The 23049-nt window shown below is 37.2% G+C and overlaps 1 long non-coding RNA gene and 1 pseudogene across 1 annotated transcript in view; one reads left to right on the top strand and one right to left on the bottom strand.

Moving 5' to 3' along the window:
• Positions 1-23049, bottom strand: part of LOC143676253 (uncharacterized) — a 149352-nt gene that overhangs the window by 55253 nt on the left and 71050 nt on the right. The window lies entirely within an intron of this gene.
• LOC143676252 (U4/U6 small nuclear ribonucleoprotein Prp3-like) lies at positions 7944-10452 on the top strand (annotated as a pseudogene).

Here is a 23049-nt window from a genome sequence, read left to right as displayed (position 1 = left end):
GCCATCTTATTTTAAAGAGGACATAGCATGACTGAGCCAGAAAAACTATCTTAGAAGTGAACTAAGACAGCCTTCTTAGAATTCACTATCATTTTACAAGGAACTGGTTCATTTTTTCTCAGTACACCTGGGAGCAACATGGTGAAGCTAAAAGTAGGAGCCCCCATTGCTTTTTATAATTATGAGAAGACATTTTTATTGTAGAAAAGTATGAAATACAGATAAGGAGAAAAATAACAGAAATCACATAAAATTCCAGTATAAATGACAAAAATCATGGAGGTTTTCTTTTGCTATTTTGTTCTGAGCAAAGATGTATAATTTTGACTAATATGTATCATTCAATATTTATTTTGTCTGTCTTATTCTGTTACCATTTTAGGAAATAGAAATTATCTGTATTTTATATCTCTTTTTTGTTCTTTCTACATATTTTTGATACTTTTCTTGCCATTTTTTTTTTTTTTGGCATTTTCTTTAGCAAAAGTATACCAGTAGTTTCCAAATATTTTCTCTCATTTAACAGGTTGTCATTTTACTTCCATGGTAAAGTCTTTTGAGGCACAAAAGTTCTTAATTTGGTAAGGTCCTGTTACCTATTTTGTCTTTTTTTGTTTGTGCTCTGGGTGTAAAATCTAAGAAACCATTGCCTAACACTAAGATCCAGAAGATGCCTCCCTACATTTCCTTCTAGAGTTTGATAGTTATAGCTTATATGTTTAGATCTTTGATCCATGTTGAGTTGTTTTTGAATGTCGTGTAAGGTAAGGGTCCTCCTCCTTTTTCTTTCTTTTTCCTTTTTTTTTTTAATGGACATTCAGTTTTCCCAACAACATTTGTTGAGGAGACAATTCTTTCCCAAATGAGTGGTCTTTTCCCACTTATCAAAATCACTTGGCCCAAAATAAAATAAAATAAATCACTTGGCCGTAAATGCTTGGGTTGATTTCTGAGCTCTCGATTCCCTTCCATTGGTCTATACATCTGCCCTTGTGCCGGTACCATGCTATTTTAATTACTGTGGTTTGGTAACAAGTTTTAAGACCAAGAATTGTTAGTCCTCCAACTTCATTCTACTTTTTCAAGATGGCTTTAACTACCCAGGGCCCCTACCCTTCCTATAAATTCATGATTGGCTTTTCCATTTCTGCAAAGAAGGTTGATGGAATTTTTATTGGGATTACATGAATCTATTAATTGCTTTGGGTAGGATTGGCAGCTTAATGATATTTAGTTTTCCAATCCATGAATACAGAATATCCTGCCATTTATTTAGGTCTTCTCAGATTTCTATCAGCAATGTTTTGTGGTTTTCTGTGTACAAATCCTCTACATCTTTGGTTAGATTTATTCCTAGATATTTGATTCTTTTAGTTGCTATTATGAATGGAATTTTTTAATTGACTTTTTTCTTCTGATTATCCATTGCTTGCTTATAGAAATACTACTGTTATTTTGGTGTTAATCTTGTACCCTGCCATTTTTGTTCTCTTAGGGTTTCTTCTATGAGATTAGTATATTTTCCTAGTTTGGGTGCTGGTGAATTAAGTTGCAATCATTTTAATTTGCAGTTGTTTTTCATTCTCGTCAGTCTGGGGACAAAAAGGTCTGAGATCTTCTACTTAGGCTACCATAAATGTTTGTTTTTTTAATTTTTAAAGAAAATTCCCCTAAATTTCACTTAACATAGTATATTGGGCATTTTCTTATACTATCACAACTTTTCAAAAATACTCTTAAATGATACAGAATATTTCTTCCAATGGATATAGCATAATTAATTTAAACATTTCTCTATTTCTGGGCATTTTGTTCATAGGAACAATGCTATCTTGAGTACCTTTGCAAATATATCTTTATCTAAGTTTCTTATTTTTTTCTTTGGATTTATCACTGGAAAGAGAATTACTGAGTCCAAGCACAAGGACTTAATTTTCCAAATTTTTTAACTCATTTATACTACCCCAAGAACTATGTGAATATGAGTCTTTTAGATTTTCCAGGTACTCAAATATTTGTTCTGTAAATAATGATAATTTATCCTATTAGTTGCTAATTATTTTTTAACTTTTTTATTGTATAATATAATATATATGCAAAGTAAAGAAAGAAAAGAAGCAATAATTTTCAAAGTACTTTTCAAGAAGTAGCTACAGGATATATCCCAGAGTTTGTCATGGGTGCCCATACCATCACCTCAGATTTTTCCTTCTAGCTGCTCCAGAATATAGGAGGCTAGAAGGAATAAATATTTTATCATAATCAACTTTTTTCTTGTTTGTGAAAAATAACATATATACAAAAAAAGCAATACATTTCAAACCACAGCTCAACAATTAGTTATAGAACAGATTTCAGAGTTTGGTATGAATTATGATTCCACAATTTTAGGTTTTTATTTCTAACTGCTCTAAGATACTGGACACTAAAAGAAATATTAATTTAATGGTTCAGCATTCATATTCATTTGTTAAATCCAACTTCTCTGTATAACTCCACCATTACCTTTGATCTTTCTATCTTACTCTTTAGGGGTATTTGGGCTATGGCCATTCTAAATTTTTCATGCTGGAAGGGGTTGTCAATAGCATGGGGTAGGAAGATGGAACTAGCTGATGTTCTGGAGAGGCTGGGCCCTCTAGGTTTCAGGACTTATCTGGCCCAGGGACCCATCTGGAGGTTGTAGGTTTCTGGAAAATCACCCTAGTGCATAGAACATTTGTAGAATCTTATATATTGCCCTAGGTGTTCTTTATGATTGGTTGGAATGGTTCTGGTTGGGGTTTGGCAGGTTATGAGAGGTAGCAATAACTAACTGGGGCTTACATAAGAGTGACCTCCAGAGTAGCCTCTCAACTCTATTTGAACACTCTCAGCCACTGATAATTTAACAATTAACTGCTACTTATTTTTGTTTATTTTGTGACTTATTAGCCAAAATTCTAGAATACTGGTAAGTAATACCTTACGTCCTAGCTTTATTTTTGGTTTTCATGAGACTCTTTCTAGCACGTCATTGTAAAGTACAATTTACCTGTCAATTTAATATATTACCATTTGTGCTACTGAAGTATCTTTCAAGTTAGAGCTGAGATTATATATTTATTTTTTAAAACCCAGGCATCAAATGCTGTTTTGGTCATTATTTTCTTCCTTTATCTGACCTAACAATATAATTTATGAATGGGTTTATCAATATTAAATTACTGTTGAATTTTTAAAATTAATTCTACATGGGCCACTAAAAGTGGGCCATTGCCACTTTTAATATGATGTGCTTTTTTTCCAATTTGGATGCCTTTTATTTCTTAGTCTTGCCTGATTGCTCTAGCTAGAATTTTTAGTACAATGTTGAATAATAGTGGTGACAGTGGGCATTCTTGTCTCATTTTTGATCTTAGGGGGAAAGTTTTCAGTCTCTCTTCATTGAGTAAGATGCTGACTAACAGTTTTTCATATATGCCCTTTATCATAGTGAGGAAGTTACCTTTGATTTCTGTCTTTTGAAGTGTTTTTTGTTGTTGTTGTTGTTTTTACATGGGCAGGCACCGGGAATTGAACTCGGGTCCACGGGCATGGCAGGCAAGCATTCTTACCTGCTGAGCCACCGTGGCCCGCTTGAAGTGTTTTTATCAGAAAAGAATGTTGAATTTTGTAAATGGTTTTTGGGCATCAATCAAGATGATCATATGTTTTTCCCTTTCAATTTGTTAATGTGCTGTATTACATTAATTGGTTTTCATGTGTTGAACCATCCCTGCATTTCTGGTATAAATCCCACTTGGTCATGGTATATAATTCTTTTAATGTGTTTTGTTGTTGTTGTTGTCGTTGTTTTTACATGGGCAGGCACCAGGAATCGAACCCAGGTCCTCGGGCATGGCAGGCAAGCACTCTTACCTGCTGAGCCACCGTGGCCCGCCAAATTTTCTCAGTCTTAGAACAGTAAACTAACAACCTATTAAATTCCCCTTTCTAAAAGCCATTCTGTTTCTGGTATATTGCATTCCAGCAGCTAGCAAACTAGAACAATGGAGGGACATATTTCATTCTTTTTCCATGTGATTATCCCCTTAATGCAGCACCATTTATTGAATTTTTGTTTGTTTGGGGTTTTTTTGTTTGTTTGTTTGTTTGGGAAGTGCATGAGCCAGGAATCGAACCCGTGTCTCCCACATGGCTGGCAAAAGTTTTCGCACTGAACTACCCTCCATGCATATCTTAATTTCATTAAGTAGAATGTTTTTCTTATATTCCATGCTTCTGACATTGAATTACATTTTGCTATAGTTAATTTTGCCTTCTTAATTACTTTTTCTTTTTTCTCTTCATGTATCTTTGTTCATATGTTTGTCTTAACATTTTTCCATTTGGCTTTTCTTAATCTGAAAACTTAATCTTACTTTTCATTTTGTGCTATTTTCAATTCTTTTATCTATTCCTTTACTTTTCTTTTTCTAGCTGAAGAGTAATTCTCTTTCTCTCTCCCACTCCATTCTTCAATCTAGTGGCTTGGATAACTTACATTCTGTTTTTAATACACCATTAGTGTACTTTCAAAATGGACACATTATATATATATATACATATATATATTCAAAATGAATATATATATATTCAAAATGAATACATATATTCAGAATGAATATATATATATTCAGAATGAATATATATACATATTCAAAATGAATATATATATTCAAAATGATCAGTGTCAAGAATGAAACATATAATTTTTATTTAAGGGGAGTCTAGTCAAGCAAGATGGCAGCAAAGACCACTTTAGGGTGCTGTACCCACAAAGAATCTTTGAACACCTAGCAAAAACTGGCAGACCTATCTTCTACAAAACTTAGAAAAGAGTTAAAGGACTCCAGTAATTGGATAAGTGCTGAACTAAAAAATGCAGTTTTAAAAATGATTGAAGTTCTTGGTGCCCTTGCTCATCCCTCCTGGACACCATCCCTAATGGGTTGTGGAGCCAGCCTGTGCTAGCATTTGGGTCCTTGGAGGAGAAAACCTATTTTGTAGGGAAGAAAGGGTACATTTGAATTACTGTAAATGGGTAAACTCCTAAAGCCATGAGTAAGCTCAAGCCCAGAACAAGTTGGAGGGTCAGAAAAACCCAAGAGGACACTACACTTTCCTCTCACCTTGTGGTGATCTTAATAGAAGTGCTAAACTCTGAAGGAGAGTACCAGCCAACATACAGCTAATATGCAAAGACTATGGAAGTTATTTTTCCATTGGTTTGTTTGTTTTGTTAGTTCCTGGAACTCAAGGAAATCTCTGCCATATTGCTAGCTAGACACAAGCTTAAAGATCAGACAGCACAGGGACTGAATTCTAGAGTTATCACTAAAATATTCAAAGGTACAGTATGCAACAAAAATTACAAGATAAAAAAAAACAGGAAATAATGCCCCATCCAAAGGAACAAGATAAAAATTCAGAAACCATCAATGAAAAAGACCAGACTTTGGGCACACCAGACAAAGACTTTTAAAAAATGATATTCAATGTGATCAGGGAGATAAAAGAAAACAGAAATAACTAAAGGATATCAGGAAAACAAAAATGAACAATATTAAAATATCAATAAAGAGACAGAAATTTTAAGAAGGAACCAAACAGAAATACTGCAGTTGAAGACCACAATAACTGAAATGAAAAATTCCCTTCAAGGTTTCAACAGCAGATTAGAACTGCTACAAGAAAGAATTAGTGAACTGGAATGCAAGACAATTGGAATGATTCAGGCTAAGGCCAGAAATAAAAAGAATGAGAAAAAAAGGTAAACAGAGACTAAGAAACCTGTGGGATACTGTTTTGGTTTGCTAATGCCGCTGGAAATGCAATATACCAGAAATGGGTTGGTCTTTATAAAGGAAATTTATTAATTTGCAAGCTTACCATTCTAAGGTCATAAAAATATCCAAATTAAGACATTTGGTAAAGATACCTTGAGTCAAGAAATGTAGGTCTAGGAAGGCTCCTGGCTGGCATCTGCTGGTCCTTTTGTTTCAGGTTTCAAACACCTTCCCCTGGGGCATTTTCTATCTCCATTTCCAAACATCTCTGCCTGTCAGCTCTGAAGCTTTTTCCAAAATGGTTCCCTCTTAAAGAACTCCAATAAGCAGAGAAAGACCCACCTTGAACAGGCAGAGACACCGCTCCATGGAAACCACCTAATGAAAAGGTACCACCCACAAATGGGTATGTCATATCTTCATGGAAACAACTTAATCAAAAAGATACCACCCAAAACAATAGGTCTGGTCCCATAAGACTGGACCAAAAGAACATAGACTTTCTGCGGTACATAGCAGCCTCAAACCAACACAGACCCCATCAAATGTTCCAATATATGCATCATGGGAGGCTAAAAAGATGATGAAAGAAAGGGGCAGAGGGAATGTTCAAAGAAATAATGGCAGAAAATTTCCTATTTTAAGGGAAGACATGCATATACACGTTGAAGAAACCCACTGAATCCCACATAGGACAAAATTAAAGAGACTCATGATCAGACACATAAAAGTCAAACTATTGAATTCCAAAGATAAGAAGAGAGTTCTCAAAACTGCAAGGGAAGAGCAATATGTTAAGTACAAGAGGGTACCAATAAGATTAAATACTGATTTCTCATTAAAATCCACAGAAGCAGGAAGGCATCAGGACAAAATATGTAAAATACTGAAAGAAAACAATTGCCCACCAAGAACTGTATATCCAGTAAGAATGTCTTTCCAAAATGACAGAGATATTAAGATAGTCCCAGACAAAGAAAAGCTGAGGGAGTTTGTCACCATTAGACCTGTCTTATCAGCAAAGCTAAGGAGCTTTTCAGACAAAAAGGCAAGGCCATTGGATGGTGGATCAAAGCAGCATAAAGAAATAAAACCCTTGGGTAAAAAATAACCATAAGGGTAATTATAAAATGCCAGTGCTATTGAATTATATTTTTTGGTATGTAACTCCACTTTTTACTTGTTACAGTTTCTAAAATACAAATGCATAAACAGTAATGATATACTTATCATTTTGAGCATACAATATATAAAAATATAATTTGTAACAAGTACAACACAAAGATGGGGGAACAGAAGTCAATAGGAACATCTGAAGTGTATGCCATTGAAGTTAATTTGGTATCACATCAAATGTGATTGTTGCAGATTTAGGATGTTAAATTTAAGCCCCATGGTAGCCAGAAAGAACATATATGAAAAATAAATGCAGAACAAAAAACTGAGAAGGGGCTCAAAATGTTATACTACAAGCAAACAACAATATTAAAGTAGGTATTAATGGAAGAATTGAATGACAAATTGCAAAATGGCAGAAGAAAGTTGTTCTAGTTCGCTAAATGTTGCCAGAATTCAATACACCAGAAATGGAATGACTTTTATAAAGGGTATTTATTTAGTTACAAATTTACTAATTTGGGAAGGCACATGGCAATCTAAGCTTCTCTCCAGGCTTCTGGGTTCAAACAGATTTCCCCAGGGTGATTCCTTTCTGCATCTTCAAACATCTGGATGTGAGCTGGCTCTGAGCTGTCAGCTGAGGTGTGCTGGGCTGCTGAGCTCTAAGCTGTACAGACTGCTTCCCTTTCTTCTGGCCTCTCCTTTTAAGCCTCATCCACTGTAGAAGGCACTCCCCCTACACCTGCCAATGGCAGATGTAATCAGCCATAGATGAAATTCACATGCTGATGATTTAAGTCCATAGCAACACAACAAGTTGCAGGCACCATCATCTGGCCAAGTTGACACCTGAACCTAACTACTACAAAAGTCCTGCATTATCTGTGGTTCCTTTAAAAGTAAATAAGAGAGTTTCCAATTCTGGTATGACATTCAGGCTCCATCTCAGGGCCTGAAGTATGTGAGGTGCAGTATCAAGTTCTATTTGACGTATCCTTCTCCTTTTCCCAAAGAATGGCACCGTCTAAGAGCGAGCTGGATGAGCTGAAACCATGAACAGAAAGGACTGAAGAGAGTGCAGTGTTTCTCAGAGCCCACAGTGGTCACAGCAGCATTGATCTGTGTGGGAAGGGGCATGGACAAGAAGAAGGCAGCTGACCATCTGAAACCTTTCCTTGATGATTCTACTGTGATTTGTGGACGACCGAGGCTGTGGAGGAAAGCTAAAGATCTAGGCATTCCAAGTCTAGTAGTGACAGGAGTAGAAAATGAGAAGTAATAAGGAGGTATTTGGTGATGACTCTGAGATATCCAAGGGATCATCAGGAATAAAGAAGCAATGGATAACCCGTTTTGAAGAGGTGGAAGAGGAGTCAGAAGTGATCCCTGGGCCTCCATCAAGAGCCCTGGCCTGCTGACCAAGCTCCACATCAAACAGATGATGGAGGCAGCAACACAGCAAATTGAGGAGAGGAAAAAAAAGCTCAGCTTCATTAGCCCTTCTGCCCCTCAGCCAGACTCCTTCTTCCTCTGAACCAGAATGACTTTTAATTGGCAACACTATTCAGTCCTCCCAGGCCACCACTTCCAGGAATGATCCACTTGAGAGGGCAAGGAAAGTAGGTGAACTACAGGCCCACCTCCAAGCCCAGTTGCACGAAGCCAGAGCTTACTGGCAAAGCCAATATACTGGGCCTGGCCAAGCTCGAGGCCATGGGCATTGTTCCATGCAAGGTGGAATTAAAAGCTCAAACTAAACCTACACCACTGATACTAGGTGAGCAGGGCCATACTACAAATACAACAAGCAAGCAGATTAAGCTGGCACTCACCACATGCCTACTCTGAAGGCCAATATTCATGCTGTGAAGAGGGAACAATTCATCAGAAGGCATGGAATCCAATACTTTTTTTGACCCCCAAGTCTCAATTGCCCCTTCCCAGTGCCAGAGATGCACTTTTAAATTCCATGGAAAAACTTCAGGCAGAGATTTCATGAGCAGCTCAAAAAACAGGCATCCATACATCAACCAAACTGGCTCTAATTGCTCCTAAGAAGGAATTAAAGGAAGGTGATATACTGTGAATATTCATGCTGTGAAGAGGGAACAATTCATCAGAAGGCATGGAATCCAATACTTTTTTTGACCCCCAAGTCTCAATTGCCCCTTCCCAGTGCCAGAGATGCACTTTTAAATTCCATGGAAAAACTTCAGGCAGAGATTTCATGAGCAGCTCAAAAAACAGGCATCCATACATCAACCAAACTGGCTCTAATTGCTCCTAAGAAGGAATTAAAGGAAGGTGATATACTGTGAATATTCATGCTGTGAAGAGGGAACAATTCATCAGAAGGCATGGAATCCAATACTTTTTTTGACCCCCAAGTCTCAATTGCCCCTTCCCAGTGCCAGAGATGCACTTTTAAATTCCATGGAAAAACTTCAGGCAGAGATTTCATGAGCAGCTCAAAAAACAGGCATCCATACATCAACCAAACTGGCTCTAATTGCTCCTAAGAAGGAATTAAAGGAAGGTGATATACCTGAAATTGAATGGTGGGACTCATCATCCCCAATGGCTTTGACCTTACAGAGGAAAATCCCAAGAGGGAAGATTATTTCAGAATCAGAAATCTCATTGAACATCCAACCCAGCTCAATCCTTCAGTCCACAATGACTCTCCAGTCACTCTGGGTATATCTCACTAAAAAGGAACAGAAGAAACTTCAGAGGCAAACAAGGAGGGAAACACAGAAGGAACTACATCTGGGCCTGAGGCCTCCTCCATGACCCAAAGTGAAGATTTACCATTTAATGTATCAGGAACAGAAGCTATTCAGGATCCCACGAAGGCAGAGCCCATGTCAGAGCTCAGATGGTAAAAATATTGAAAACACATGAAGAAGCCAATGCTGCCTGAAAACTTACAGCAGAATAGAGAAAGGTCATGCTAATTAAAAAACTTAAAGATGACATTTGACCAGGGGTACAAATATCTGTATATAGAGTTTGAAATTTGAGCAATCCAGCAAAGAAGTTCAAGATTGAGGCCAGTGCTGGGCAACTGTACCTGACAGGCCTCCATACATCAACCAAACTGGCTCTCATTGCTCCTAAGAAGGAGTGAAAGGAAGGTGATATACCTGAAATTGAGTGGTGGGACTCATCATCCCCAGTGGTTTTGACCTTACAGAGGGGTGGTGGCACTGCACAAGGATGTCAACAGGGTAGTAGTGGAAGGGGGCCCCAAGGCCCAGAAGAAATTTAAGCATCTTAGGCTCATCAGATAAAGCGGGATGAAGAGACATCTAACATGAAGGGTGAGGATGAGAAGAAAGTTGTGAAGAAAACCAAGAAGTTTGTACTGTTCTGAGCGGTACAGCAAAAGATCAGAGCTTAGGGGAAATGAAATTCAAATGGTGTCCTACAGAAAACATGACTCAGGAGCATTTCAGAAAGCCTGGGGCTGAACGCTACTGGGACCCTGCCCAGTGAATCTGTGTTGGAGTCCACTGACTGAGACTACTGCAAGCCCTTACCTCTCCCCCTTCATCTTCGTCTCTTCAGTCTTCTCTCTAATTCTTCTTCCCATCCCACCTCCATTTGTTTCTGTGACCTCAAGAGCTGTGCCAAGCAGACACTGCGACAGAGGGAGAACTTGCTCCCTTCCCCTGTCAGCATGGTGCTGCCCTTTAGTTCTCTTATGCATATATATTATTAAAGAGTTATTAAAAAAAAAAGGAAATGAATTAAATCCCAGTCAAAACACAAAACACAGAGATTGACAGAATGCATAAAATGACCAAACTATACATTGTTTACAAGAGATTCACCTTAAATTCAAATGCAAATAGGTTGAAAGTGAAAAGGTCAAAAAATATATACCATGCAAACAATAACCAAAAGAGAGTTGCAGTAGCTATACTAATATTAGATAAGATAGACTTTAAGTCAAAAACTGTTAGGAGGGATTCACATCGTATGTGTGAGCCTTGGCAAAGGCACATGCACAAGATCCTGACATGTCCCCCAACATGCACAGACATTTTGGGGGAACAGAAGCCAGAGCTGCCACCCATCCCACAAAGGTCATCATGTTTTGAATGTCTGACCTGCACATAAGACAGGTCTCAAATCCCCCACCTCCATTTTCACTAAAAAAAGAAATTACAGAGTTTTGCCTCCTAGAATAAAGATAGAGAGAATCAGCTAGAGAAAAAACAGAATGACTAAAAACCTATATTGTATATTTTAAATTTATGTATTTAATGGAAGGAGAGGGGCAGAGAAGCAGGAAGAAATTACGAAAGAGGAAGGAAGAACAGTGGTGGCAGCAGGGAAGTAGTCTTTACCTCATCCCAGCAGGTGGTCTCCCTGCTCTAAGCACCACCATGCTGGCAGGCAGTTCTCATCCTTTGTGGCAGTTCTGAGTCTGCAGCAAGAGACTGCAACCCCTTTAGAGGCAGACACCCCAGCCACACTCAGCCTTTAGCTCAGGTCACTTAGGGAAGGAGCTGGTGAAGGCAGAGAGGCCCAAAGGGATTATGGCTTTGCCCTAAATCCTTTGCCACCCAAACCCTGAACTTTTAGCTTTTTTTTTTAAGGATTTGTTAAACATCTAAACTGTTAATAACAAGTGTTTGAAAATTAGAAACAGTTTAAGTTTTTGTTTTTTTTTAAAAATTCAAACTAGTGTTTATATGTTTCTAATATAAAATAAAACAGCTGATATCCCATATTGAAACTTATCCTTTAAATACAACAAGTCTATCCTGCCACTGCAGTCAAATTACATGAGTTTGGATCTTTATTCCTCTGGATTCTCAGAAAAACAGTAAGACAAGTTTCTGAATAAACATGAAGCTTAAACCTGCAAACAGACCATGTGGCATTATTTTTTGTACCTCTTAAACTTCACATCCATGATGGTGGTGAAGAAAAAAGCTAAAGGGAGCTAAAAAGGTCTCTGCCTGTTCCAGCTCTGGCTGGGTCCCTATGACCTTCATGAGTGCCTGGCTCCAACCCCTGCTAACAAGTGGCTTATTCCCACCTCCTTCTTCCCAAGTTGGCATAAACATGAGTATGTGTTCATAGTGAGCTTTTATTTCATATTGCAAATACAAATAAAGGAAAAAATTTAAGGTTAAAAAATTTTGAGTGGCAAAGAGAGTCACTATATACTGGTAAAGGGGTCAATTAAATAAGACATAACAATTATAAATAAATATGCACTGAACATGAGAGCCCTGAAATACATGAATAAAGTATTGACAGATTTGAAGGGAGGAAAAGATGAGTCTACATTAATAGGATGAGCATTCAATAAATCACTTTCAATAATGACAGAACATCTATGATCAATAAGGAAATAAAGGACTTGTACAATACTATAAAACAACTAGACCTAATAGACATGCACAGTACATTTCACCAAATATTCACAGAATACACATTCTTCTCCTGGGCATATGGGTCCTTCTCCCAGGACAGACCATATTTTAGGTCACAAAAAAGTCTTTATAAATTCTAAATAATGAAATTATGCACTATATCTATTCCAACCACAGTGGAATGAACCTAAAAATCAGGAACAGTGGGAGAACTGGAAAATTCACAAATATCTGGAAATTCAACAACGCACCTTTAAACAACTAAGGATTCAAAGGAGAAATCATAAAGTAAATTAGTAATTATTTTGATGTGATTGAAGATGAAGATACAACATACCAAAACCTATGAGATGCAGCAAAGGCAGTGCAAAGAAGGAAATTCATACCTCTGTTTATATTTAAAAAAGAAGAAAGCTCTTAAATCAGACATAGCCTCACAACTGGGAGATCTATAAAAAGAAGAGCAAACTAAGCAGGAAGAATAGAAGGAAAGAAATAAAGAGTGAAGCAGATATAAATGAAATAGGGAATAAAAATAAAGTAGAGGGTGTGCCACAGTGGTTCAGCAGGCAGAGTTCTCGCCTGTCATGCCAGAGACCCGGGTTCGATTCCTGGTGCCTACCCATGTTAAAAAAAAAAAAATAGAATCAACAAAACCAAAAGTTAGTTCCATGAAAAGATCAGTAAAATCAACAAACCTTTAGCTAGACCAATGACAACAAAAAGCAGATACAGATAACTAAAATCAGAAATGAAAGGGAGGGCTACTACTACTCACCTCACAGAAATAAAAATATTTATAAGAAGATACTATGAACTACTAGACACTAACAAATTAGATAACCTAGATAGAATGGACAAACTCCTAGAAACACACAAGCAACCTACACTGACTCAAGAAGAAACAGACGGTTTCAACAGACCAATAGCAAGAAGATTAAATCAAAAATGATAAACTTCCCAACCAAGAAAAGTCCAGGACCAAAAGGCCTCACTGGCAAATTTTACCAAACATTCCAACATTCCAACATTAATATCATTCCTGCACAAACTCTTCCAAAAAACTGAAGAGGAGGGAATACACCCTAACTCATACAATAAGGCCACTATCACCTCCATAACAAAGCCAGATAAAGATATCACAAGAAAAGAAAATTACAGACCAATATCTAGTATAAATATAGATGCAAACATCCTCAACACTACTAGCAAACCAAATATTAGCAAACCAAATCCAATAGCACAACAAAATAATTATATATAAGGTCAAGAGGGACTTATCCTCTTAATAAGAATGCAAGAGTCTTTCAATGTAAGAAAATTGATTAATATATACAACACATTAACAGAATGAAAGAATTTTTAAAAATGGTTGTCTCAATTGACACAGGAATGGCATTTGACACAAGCTAGCACCTTTTCTTGATAAAACACACTTAGAAAACTAGTGACAGAAGGAAACTTCCTCAACATGTAAAGGGCTCATATGAAAACCCACAGATAACTTCCTACTTAATACTGAAAGACTGAAAGCTTTCCCCTCTAAGATGAGGAACAAGACAAGGATCCCCACTGTCATCAGTGTTATTCAACATCGTAATGGAATTGATTGCCAGAGCAATTAGGTAAGAAAAAGAAATAAAAGGCATATAAATTGGAAAGAAAGGAGTAAAACTTTCCCACTTTGTGGATACTATGATCTGATATAGAGAAAATGCTGAAAAATCCACAACAAAGCTAAAACTAAGAAACAATTCAGCAGAGTGGTGGGGTACAAGATCAATATGCAATAATCAGTAATATTTCTATTAGTGAACAAAATGAAGAGGAAATCCAGGAAAAAAAATTTCATTTACAATACAAACTAAAAGATTATATCAAGGAATAAACAGGACTTTAATTACAATTACAACTTTTGTGCATTGAAGTACTTCATCATGAAAGTAAGAAGTCAACCCATAAAAGGAAAGAGAATATTTGAACCTCATATCCAATAAGGATGTAATATCCAGAATACATTTAAAAAATCTTACAATGCAAAGAAAAACAACCCATTCAAAAAATGGACAAAGACTGGATTAGATATTTCCCCAAAGAACATACACAAATAGCCAAAAAACACATGAAAAATGCTCAACATCAATAGCCATTAAGGAAATGCAAGTCAAAACCACAATGAAAGAAGTCAAACCACAGTGAAATAACATTTCACACCTACCAGAATAGTGACTATTCAAAAAATGGAAAATAAGTGTTGGTCAGGATGTGGAGAAATAGGAAAACGTTCATCATCAGTGAGAATGTCAAGTGCTGCAGCTTCTGTGAAAGATAGCCTGGTGACTCCTTAGAAAGTTAAGTATAAAATTACCATATGACCCTACAGTCACCTTTTAGTTATATACCCAATTATATCATTATAATAATATCGTTTCCTCAGTTGTAAGAAGCATACTAAATTAATGCAAAGTATAAATAATACAGAAACTAAGTGTGTGTGGTAGGGTATAAGGGAACTCTATTTTTTGCATGATTTTTCTATAAGCCTCCAATCTCTGTAAAAAGAAATTAAAAATTAAAAAAAACACAAACCTGAAAGGAGATCCTGGAGTGGTCAGCAAATTTTAAGGGATAAGTTGCCTTGAAGGCAAATGTGAATAATGGCACTGAAATCAAAGAGACTAAATCTTGTTTCACAATAAAGCCAGGGACCATGAAAAGAGGCCAGTAGAATCCCAAATTGTGGGACTCTCCCAGCAGAAGCTAACACAAATCTCCTGTGGAGGAAAATGTCTAAAACTGAGGCCTGCACAATTCCTAAAAATTAAAATCAAGCAAATTCAATACATTCAGAGATCACAAAACAGGTAAGGAAACAAGCCATCATGAGTGAAATGCAACAGAAACAACAAACAATAGAGTTAGAACTCTTTGGACTTTGAATACTGAAATTATCAAATTTAGACCATAAAACAACTATAATGTAATATATGAAGAAATAACAGCTGGAATCACAAAACAGAGAAAGAAAGAAATCATTTTAAATGATCAGACAAATTGTCAATTATTTCTAGATATGAAAAAAGTAATTGAAAAAATCAAAGTATGGTTAAATATCAGATGATACATAATGAATAGCAAACTAGTAAAATAAAGTGGTAAATAACAGAACTTAACTACAAGTTTACCAAGACAGACAACAAAATGTGGCACAGGAATAAGAGATTATGATACATGGGAAACAGAATGAGATGGTCTTTCAGCCAAATAATCAGATCCACAAAAGGAGAGAATAGAGAGAATTGGTATGAAACAATATTTAAAGAGATAATAACTGGTGATTAATACAAAACATAATGTATTCCAAGCAAGATAAATAAAAAATAAATCCATAACTAGACGTATAGTAGTGAAAACACAGAAGAATACCAAGAACAAAGAAAAAATTATCAAAGCAGTCAGAGAACAAAGATAAATCATGCAGAGCTGGCAGCAAACTTCTCAACAACAACAGAAACCCCCAAAACAGCAGTTTAATATTCTCAAGGGGCTGAGAAATAATCACTAAACCTAGAATTTGATATCCAGAGTTTCACTAAAAAACTCCTAAGACAGAAAATAATCAAAGAGATAAGAAAAAACAGTGAACAAGTAAAATGGCTACCACTATATAAAGACAGTCAAATATAAGCAAATCTTATCCTATAAAATAATAAAAATAACAATGATGTCACCTTTGTGAGTTTAAAGAGACAGAAGTAAAGTACTGGATCGCAATATAAGTTTGGAGAAAGTAATCAAAGTTAAAATGTTCCGAGGTTCTTGTTTCAAGAAAAAGGAATGGAATGTGGAGAACAAAGAATTGGTATTGATAAATTTGGATAGTGGGCTCATATTATGCTTTAAAATTTGCATATATTTTATAAATCTTCCTTTGAATAAATTGAGATTATTTGTAAAAAGAGCCTGGCTGAAGAAACATTTTGCTTCCAGATGTTCAACACAAAGAACAAACATATTTCTTTGGTGTCTTCTTTCTCTTTTCTAGCCTCTTCTGAACGCCTCCGCTTAGCTTATTTACCAAACAACATGGGCTAACTTCATGAATGGAAAATAGAGGAGACTCATTTAGTTATACTTTTCTTCATCCCTGATAACAGCATCCTCTAGATTAGCAGGGATCAGGTGAGATTTGTGCTTGCTAAATAGAAAATTAGCTACATGAAATGCATTAATAAGCTTCAGCAGCTTTTGTAGGAAGAGGTCAATTTCATAGAGACAGGAATTTAGAACAGTATTTGTATCTGTGTAGGAGGGAGAGGGAGCAACATTTCTGCTATATATACATTAGAGTTGAGTATGTTGTGTGTGAGGGTGGTTGTGATATGTACAAGAGAATGACTGGGGTACATATCCTGGGGAGTATGATTCAATGTTAACACATGGAAGTGAGTGAGTGTTGGGGTGTCAGTGAATGTGTTTAAAAGATGAATGCATTGAGGAGGTGTGTGTGTCAGTGTGTCTGTATCTAGAAATGTCTGTGTTCAAGGGATAATGGAGAGAATCGTGTGTGCTGTGAACGATGATGTGAAGGAGTTTATGAGCATGGAAAGTATTGAGTATGTGTGGGTATTCAGGTGAGCAGGTAATTCTTTTTTTCCTTCACCCAATCCATCTTTTCAAATTACTAAATTACTTCTGATTAGGAATTTCACTGAAGACAACCCAGTGTATTCACCCTCCAAATATGAAGGGAATAACGGTCCTCACTAGACCAGTGAGCATGCCAAATCTGTCCCCAAATGTTAGCAAGAATATTGATTCACTTAACATGCTGGGTAACTGCCCTGTGACAGATAAATAATATCCACAAGCAGCCAAATCCTGTTTTTCTTATTTTTTTCCCAGCAGCTAAGCAAGAGAAAATATCTAAGGGCCTGACATGTTAATGACTTTTCAATCACAAAGCTGATCTGAACACTACTATGTAATAACAGAGCAAATACTCTGTTACGTGGCAAAGCAGAGAATAAATAATGGAATATTTTGGTTTACCAGTTAACAGTCATATCATCATATCAATGCTATTTCAAAATAATTCCAATTCACCTGAAAGCTAACATTATACCCAATTAAATCTCTGTTACATTCCAAAAGGACCTTTGTAAGAGCAAAGAAATTGAAACTTAAAAGGTGAGTTGAAAGGGTGTACCAGTGGTTCAGTGGTAGAATGCTCGTGTTCCATGCGGGAGACCTGAGTTTGATTCCCCACACAATGCACCCTCCCCCAGCCCCTCCAAAAAAGGTGAGTTGGAATCCATTGCATCACAAAGTAGCACTGTTATTTTAGGACAGTCATTTTTGGTTGATGATTCAGATTGCTCTAAAACTGAGAAGATAATTCCACTTAACTCACAAGGTTTTCAGATGAGCAAATAAATTCTTACATAACAGTATTCAGAAACTCCAAATGCCAGTAGAGATGTCAATTATTTTTATTATGATATTTAATATAACTATTCTGTAGATGTGCAAAGACACTGACTTAACAAACAAGTCTGTTAAAATGTATTCCAAGGAACCAATCTGTAGTGTGCATAGATATGCCCCTTTGGTGAATGCCATTGCTATGACTAATATCTAGTAAAATAGCAAATTTGCTGAACCACAAAAGCTTGTATTCCGAATGACCATCTCAACCCCTATTGCATGAATAACAAAACTCAGCAAAACTCTATCCCATGTGTGGACAAAGTTTAAGAAGCGTATTTCATGCTATTGCTGGGGGAAAAAAAGTTGGAACATGGTTTTATAGTTCCCTTTGTAGGAAAACCTCAAAATAAAGGACTAGAATATTATATGAAAATAGAAAATCCATTTGCTGTGAAATTAAATATCACACCCTTCATATTGCAAAGCAGTACATTAAGATTTTTCTCCACTGGAAATAAAAATAGAAGACCTTGAGATTAACTGTGCTTTTAAAAACTGAGTAAGATATGTAGCACTTTGTGGCAAATTTTAGCAAAAGTAAATTATTTTAACTAGGTGGTTTTAAAAGGGTCATATCTTTGTTTTCAGAGCTGTCTTGAGTGTATTCCCTGATCCTGTGATACAGATGCATAAAATCATTCCCTAGTTTCCTTCTTCTCCTCAAGCAACATGCCTGAGGTCCATACATTTCCTTCTTTCTCTGGCTACAGGCAGAACAGACATAATCCAAGGACTTGTGTTCTAAGTCCTCCAGTCCTTCTTAAAGAGATTGTTGAGAACATATACATAATGCCACTTATCACTCTTTCCATCAGTGAGTGGCAGAGTATAAGCTAACCTGGCTGTCATTCTACTATAGTGATCTCTACCTCCTTGATCTCATCCATCTCTCCACTTCCCCCTTACTTTCCATACCCTACCACTGCACCCTCTAGAATTGCCACCAAAGAAGATAAATAAAAATGATGCAGCCTGAAAACAATATGGTGGTTCCTCAAAATGTTCAATATAGAATTACCATATGACACAGCAATTCCACTTCTACATATATATTCAAAGAAAATGAAAACAAGGTCGCAAACAGATATGCGTGAAACATATTTCCATCATGCTTCCTTAAGGAGCTAAGAAGACATCAAAAAAAAAAAAAAAAAAAAACCCAATCTTTCACTTTTGTCTTTGATTTCACATATATCCTTTGCTGGTTCAGAAGAAGCCAAAGTAAAGACAATCTAACCACATATATAGCATCATTTTAGCCAACTTAATCCACTGAAGTCTAGCCCAGCTAGTCTAATAGCTCAGTGTTCTTCTCACAACATCCTGGATGATTTCTCTATTCATATGAATGACATAATACCTAAATGTCTCAATTACTTGACCTTCTCATCTCTAATGACCACCTCCTACATCACTACTCCATTTCAATTTTCTTCATACCAGAAATAACAGGATTGGTTAGTGTTTATATAAATTCATGTTGGAACTTGTATAAACTTCAAAAGGGTGCTTACTCTGCCTTGCAATCCAGCTGCCCTCAACTAATAAACTCAGGCCCCTACTCTCCATTAAGACTATCAGGAACCTTCTCCAATTTCCTCAAACCTCCTAGCACAACACTTAAACCCCACCTACTCTCTCACTTTCAGCGACAAGATCACCAGGTGCTCTATCAAGAAGAAAGAAGCCACAAAGCAAGGACCTCAACCTTAACTACATCTGCACCCATTGTCTTGTCTAAGATGAAACCCTCCACCTCAATTCTGGATAACATGCCCACCCTCATTATCAGGAACATCCCACTGTTGGTTATTTGTCTCTCCTCTTCATGTATAATTAACATTTCACTGTAAGTTAGATCTTCTCCATCAACATTTAAACATCCTCAAGTCTCACATATCTTAAAAAGTAAGCTTTGCTTGGCTCCATGTTCCACTCTAATTTCACCCTGCCTCTTTTCCTATGCTAAGCCTCTTGAAAGACATTTCTATTCTAACGTTCTCTGCTACCTCATCTAACAATCAAACCTGATTGACTTAAACAGAAATAGCTCTTAACTAACCACTCCATGACATGCATGTAGTTAAATCCAATAGATGCTTTTCAGAAACCAAATTACTGTATCTCCTCCCAAATTTCATTGAATCATTCAAGTAATATTAAATGATCCCTTACCCGCTGCTCACCATCACTATTCTAGGCCCTGAGATACATCCATGAATAAAATAGACAAAATCTCTACCCTCCAGTATTTCATTTGCATGTGTATGTGGTAGGGGTGGAGGGGAGGAAGGGTGACAGAAATAAATATATGGATAGTGGACAATGACTAAATGAATGAATGAATGAACTGATGTATAGATGACAATAAATATGCAATGTATGTAGTATCAAAAACACTAAGGTAGTAAAAGAGGGGTAAAGAATGCTATGTGACATAAAACCTGTGAAAAGAGACCTAATAGAAGTGAGGAAACAGCCTATCAGATATTTGGGAGAATGTTCTTGGGAGAAGAAATAGCAAGTGGGGAGTTCCTGAGACTGGGTCATTTGTAATGTGTTCTACAAAGAAATTGGTGTGGGGAGAGTGGTAGAGACCAAGTCATGGTGTTATGGGGGCTGACTACATAGGTCTTGTAGGACCTGAGACACAGTAAGGAGTCTGGATCACACTCTATGAGAGAAGAATTGGCAAGATCTTAGCAGAGGACCCACACAGGCTGGCATGTGTTACACTTGATCCCTGCCCTGCATTCACTCTTGCCTTGTTTTGATCAGTCCTCCAAACAGAAAGCCTAGAAATCTTTTCAAAATTCCAATCTGATCATGTCTAAAGATTCATTTCTCCCTGGGTCAAAAGTAATTCATCCTTAAAGGGACTATAAGCTTCAAAATGTGCTATGGTCTGGCCCTCCCACCTCTGCAGACACTCACTCCCTTGCTTTCTCTGCTTCAGCCTCTCTGGATATCTCTCCATTCCTCTTCCTAGCTAAGATGCTGTTCCCCTCTTCCCTACCTCTTTACCCTTCAGATTCAGCTCGGGTGTCACTTCCTGAGGGAAGCCTTTCCCCTTCATGTACCCACTCTCAGTTCCATGTACCTCTCTCCCAGCATTTAGCACAGTTCAATTTTAATAGCCTTTAAATTCTAAGAGGGCAGGAATTTTGTCCTCATTCTTCTTAGTATCCTCACCATCTAGGCCACTCCTCACATATACTAGGCATTCAATATATGCATAAGGATGTAAATTATTGGGAGTTGTCACAAGGATTACAGGAAATGATGAAAACGAAGAAAGCCACAGACACAAAGGCACAGTACTCTAATGCACATAAAAGGTGAAATATTTTAGCTTCATTAATGCAATAAAAACAAAGAACTAGGCACAATGGGTATCTACCTTCTATAATGAGCCTACATTACTCAAAAATTTGAGCACTTTTAGTACTGTTATGAATGGGCTAATAGAAGGATAACTTGTCTGGGAGACAGAAAACCTACATGGTACTCCATTCTCTGCCACTATCCAGCTGTGTAATTTTTGAAAAGTTGCGTTATCCACTTGGCTCTCGGTTCTCCCCTCTGCTAAAGAAGAAGTCTGGCCCCAAATGGATTCCATGTCCCTTCCAGGTCTAGAATCCACCACCACGTATGATCATGATTAATAAACATATGAGCAGAGGAGCAATAAAGGAAAGGCCTCTGTGTTCTGGGAAAGAAGGAAAGAAACAGATAAGCCAAAAGAGCAGAAAAGGATATCCTGGAAGATGCACAGACATAAGAACACACACAGTGTCCGGGTGACAATTAGTTACATACCAAGCTTGAAAAAAGAAATCGCCCCTTGACCTGCCCATTGCAGATGCTGCTCTACCACTACTGTGATTCTGAGATTCAGTTAGTCCCTCTACTGGAAACTGTGCAAGACCTCAGGCTGTCTTGTTTGCAACAGTCTCATTTTTATTTTCCCACTGTAGTTCTCTAAAGACGTGGAAAGGCCAAGGCTATACCATGCATCATACGCATGTCAGTAATTTCAACCCCACAGCCATGCTGGACAAGAGAATAAACAGATAACTGAGTAACCTCAGTCTCCAGGGTTTGGAGATTTCATTTTCATCCCCCTGACAGGGAAATCAGGCTGCACCTGGAGGATCCACAGAGGCTGTTTAATAAGACATTTGTTTACTTCCTTCTGCTACTTCTGACAATATAATCCTTTCTGATTCTTTCCATGGTCTGACTCGAAATGAAGAAAGTAGGATCTCGCAGTTGGTGGACAATGAACCTGAGACATCCCTGGCAATCCGCCAGCTCTGCAGCACCCAATCCCTATGCAGGAATGGAACAAAGGCAGAAAGTATGTTCCTGGCAAAAATAACCATTCCTCCTGTCTGGGACAGATCAGTCTTCAGGAGACAGGGGGAATGGGGAGTTACTTTTGCTCATTTTTCCATTACAAAAAATATTGAAATGCCCACTTCAATAGACAGACTTCACTGGGCTTAAGATAAATTTAAAGAGTCTTCTTTTATCTTTGCAATTAACTGATGACAGTACATCACACCCAACTAGTAAAATTAAGCATAATTATGAAACTGGAGAACAACTGCATGGTCAGAGGAAGACAAAGGAATGCATGGCAAGCCAGGAGATGGAGGAGGCAGAATGAGCAAGAAAAAATATAATTTTCTTAAAGTCAGTTCATTCTGTCCCTTCATCCCCTGCCTTCCTCTGCATCTTTCACAGAGTTGAAAACAGAAAGAGATTTTACAGTGCAGGGAAACCACATACCCCTTCCTTCACTGCAGTGTTTTGCAGGGGCAGGCTCTTGCTTGACTGGACTCCATTTAGTTCATTTCCCCTCCCATCCTACCATGCCACCTACCCCCAATGTTTGAGCAGAGGTGAAGAGAGGGAAAGGAGAAGGTTAGAAGCTTACCTAATCAGTTTCACTATTTAATTATGGGGGATACAGCAACCAACAAAACAAAGATTACTGCAGATGGACCTTACAATCTGGGGTGGGGGGGGAGAATCAACAGTAAACAATAGACATAATAAATAAGTAAACATTAAGATGTGTTAGAAGGTGATAAAGGCTTGCAATAGGATGACCAGATAATTTATCAGCCAAACTTGGATATTTCGGAAAATGAATTGAAGGCACTATTAATAATTATCCTGAAACCACAGACATAAACTGAACTGTTCTGTGTCAACAGAGAGACACAGTT

Source organism: Tamandua tetradactyla, chromosome 3 (assembly GCF_023851605.1).
Source record: "Tamandua tetradactyla isolate mTamTet1 chromosome 3, mTamTet1.pri, whole genome shotgun sequence".
Taxonomy (NCBI): domain Eukaryota; kingdom Metazoa; phylum Chordata; class Mammalia; order Pilosa; family Myrmecophagidae; genus Tamandua; species Tamandua tetradactyla.
This window is presented reverse-complemented; position numbering and strand designations above follow the sequence as displayed.